At 59.7% G+C, this 3,436-nt stretch overlaps 1 long non-coding RNA gene across 1 annotated transcript; it reads right to left on the bottom strand.

The window, feature by feature from the left end:
• Positions 1–359: 359 nt before the first annotated feature.
• On the bottom strand, positions 360–2,740 carry LOC103891047 (uncharacterized). The gene is made up of 3 exons (XR_655310.2): positions 2,686–2,740; positions 659–913; positions 360–576 (listed from the first exon to the last, which is right to left on the bottom strand). It is a non-coding gene; the product is annotated as an uncharacterized LOC103891047 (long non-coding RNA).
• Between the last annotated feature and the right edge of the window lie 696 nt (positions 2,741–3,436).

Raw genomic sequence — 3,436 nt, 5'->3', positions numbered from 1 at the left:
CTCTTCTCCACTCCTTGCTTCACCCACCTACAGTAGCTTCAAACCCCAGGAATGTGGTTATAAAAATGAAAATATGTAAAATGAGACGCCATCTAATGCCACCCTTTTGGTGGAAAGCAGATTTAGGCTTAAGACAGCTGGTGCCTGAGCGTTTGCGAGTTCACGTTCTGAGGCTCGGGAATGCCTGCAAGTGGATATCCAGGCAGCAGCATCAATCGGTGGTCTTAAAAGCAACAGGAAGACATTTTTGTGTTGCCAGGAGAGGCACATTTTATGACTTACTGTGCTAGAAATCTGCATATACAAAATGTTGATGGAATGGAGTTAGGGTTTTTAGGGTCAAAAAATACACACCAAGATAAGAATTGTGAAAATATAATGAACGGTTGGGCCAGAATTAGCACAAACGGAAGTGACTGAAAGGAAATTTGGTGACGGGAGGGTCCCTTGTTGCGGTTACTTTGGGGAGACTGTAAATCCTTGAGGGAGGGTGTGGCCTGGCTCTGCCCAGGGTTGGCCTCTGACCGGCTGTGCGGCCCCGGGCGACCCCCAGCGCTCAGGCCTCCGTGTCTTCATCTGAGGAGAGTGGGAAAAAGTCCTTTGGAGGAAGGAGGGCTGCCATGGGGATGATCCTGAATCGCTGGTGTACCTGGAGTACCTGATGTATGTCTGCTCCGTGAGTTCTCTGGGCGTTGGAGCTGCCGTTACTGATGGCTGCGGCCCCTTGTTGGGTGCCTATGGTTGCCGAGTGCTGAGCTTGACGCGGGCTGCGTGCTGGGATCACTTCGGAGCTGCATAAAGCCCTGTGTCCAGGGCCGCATCCCAGACTGCCTAAGCCGGGGCCTTCGGGAGCAGAACGGGCTGCCAGGAGGCGCCTAGCGCGTGGTCCAGGTCAGAGCCGGTGGCTGCTCCACTGGACAAATGGGACAAACGCGACGCAGGGCCCGGTGCTCTCCTGCCTCACTGGGAGGGTGACAGACGGTTGTGGGTGTTGGGACCTCCGGCAGAGCAGGGAGGGGACTGGAGCCAGAGGCTGAGACAGGCGAGTGGGATCAATACCAGCCGGCACCATGGGCTTCAGTGCAGGGCCCTCCAGCCACCCTTCCCCAGAGTGCATTCTTGAGCTCCTGCTGTGGGGTTCTGAGTGGGGGGGTCCCTCCTGGCATCCCCCAGGGGCTGTCTGTGCCTGCATTCCTCCTCTTGACAAGTCCCGGGGACGGGGCTACATCTGGGGCTTCCGGATCCCTCAGACGCTGGTGAGTGCAATCCTTTGCACACAGAAGGCACTCAGTAAGAAGTGTTTAATTGATTGGCTATTCTTGCCAAATTTGTACGTCTTTCTTTCTGTCCCCAACACCCTGGTATGTGGCAAGCCTTGAGGGTAGAGGAATGAGCTCAGGGGTGAGATCAGGAGGAAACTTTGCCCCCCTGGAACTGGCTGTGCCCTTGAACCAGTCACTTCGCCTCCCCATTTAAAAAGTGGAAATGGTGAGGCAGACAGATCACGAGGTCAGGAGATCGAGACCGTCCTGGCTAACATGGGGAAACCCTGTCTTTATTAAAAATACAAAAAATTAGCTGGGCATGGTGGCGTGCACCTGTAGTCCCAGCTACCCGGGAGGCTAAGGCAGGAGAATCGCTTGAACCCGGGAGGTGGAGGTTGCAGTGAGCTGAGATTGCCCCACTGCACTCCAGCCCGGGTGACAGGGCGAGACTGTCTCAAAAAAAAAAAAAAAAAAAAAGGGGGGAGATGGTAATTTCTGCCATCCTCACTGTGTTAGAGGCTGTGGGGATCAAATGATAGATTTTTGCAAAATATTATACAATTACAAAGTCTTATCCCGGGCAATAGCACCCTAGTCCTAAGCCCAAGCTTTGTACCTGTCAGGTTCTCCTGGGAGGCCTCTCGCACGTCCAGGGACCCGCAGCCACGCTGGGCAGGGTGCTTTAGGCATAACTGCAGCGCGGCCTGGCCTGCTGTGTTCGGTCCCTTGAGTTCTGAGAACGCCCTGCCTCTGCCTCCCCTCGGAGCCTGGGGTCTGTTTGGGCTCCTCCTCCCCTCAGTCCAAACCCTCTTTAAAGCCAGGTTGATGCTGACCAGAACCCAGTGTGACTGTGACCCTGGGCACACCGTGCCCCTTAATTTGTCAATTTGGGGAATTAATCTGTGGAAGAATGAGCGGGAGTCAGGGGTCAGGCCTGCTGGCTGGTTGTGCTCCACGGGGGGCTAATGAAGACCCCCCAGTGGGGAGGGAGCGAGGCCAGGCGGGCGCCCTGCCCCCGTTTCCTGACGGCCGCTCAGCAGGCTGTGGGGTTATCTGGGAGCCCCACAGCCCAGCCTGCAGGAGTCGTGGCCTGTCCTGAGAAGAGCTGCCTCTTTCGGGAAGTTCGAGCTTTAACTGTGGGATGGACTCTGACGGGCCTGTCCAGGGCGGCCCCCACATAGGAGCAGGCCCGGGAGTGCCCAGGTCCACCTGCCTAGACAACAGATTCCACCTGCCAGTGCCATGTCCCTGGAAAGGCTGCCCGCCTGCCTGAGCCACGGCCCCGGAGGGCCATTCACCTGCCCATGCACCCCAAGGGTGGCGCATCTGCCCACGCCCCTGGAAGAGCCGCCCACCTGCCTGGCCACGCCCTTGGAAGGGCCGCCCACCTGCCTGGCCACGCCCCTGAAGGGCCACTCACCTGCCCATGCCCCCCAAGGGTCGCCCACCTGCCCACGCCCCTGGAAGGGCCACCCACCTGCCTGGCCACGCCCCTGGAAGGGCCGCCCACCTGCCTGGCCACGCCCCTGGAAGGGCCGCCCACCTGCCTGGCCACGCCCCTGGAAGGGCCGCCCACCTGCCTGGCCACGCCCCTGGAAGGGCCGCCCACCTGCCTGGCCACGCCCCTGGAAGGGCCGCCCACCTGCCTGGCCACGCCCCTGGAAGGGCCGCCCACCTGCCTGGCCACGCCCCTGGAAGGGCCGCCCACCTGCCTGGCCACGCCCCTGGAAGGGCCGCCCACCTGCCTGGCCACGCCCCTGGAAGGGCCGCCCACAGACATCCTCTTGGCTGAGTTGTGTTGCCAGAAAACTTCTGTCAAAACACAGAATCGTTTCTGGAAGTGAGACGATTGAACTGGTTTCTTGCCAACAGGTGTCCCAGAAGGAGCATTCCCAGCTCCCTGGAGGCAGGAACGGAGACCCCCGGGGAGAGAGTGGTCCAGGGTCCTCTTCCCAGCACCCACGCTGCTGGAGCCACCAGATCTCCCGGGAGGAGACCCAGCTGCACTCAGAAGAATCACGCTGGCCTAGGAGATGGACGGCGGCGTGCAGGGTGAGGAATAAAAGTCCTGCTGGTGCTGCCCGAGGCCCGGGTTGTGTGGACAGCGGGGGGGCGGCACCAGTCTCTCGGTGCCCAGGTTCTGTCTACGTTCTGCTGCCTCCCTGGCCGTA

Source organism: Pongo abelii, chromosome 5, assembly GCF_028885655.2.
Source record: "Pongo abelii isolate AG06213 chromosome 5, NHGRI_mPonAbe1-v2.0_pri, whole genome shotgun sequence".
Taxonomy (NCBI): Eukaryota; Metazoa; Chordata; class Mammalia; order Primates; family Hominidae; genus Pongo; species Pongo abelii.
Note: the sequence above shows the minus strand (reverse complement) of the source record. Positions and strands in the feature narration are given on the sequence as shown.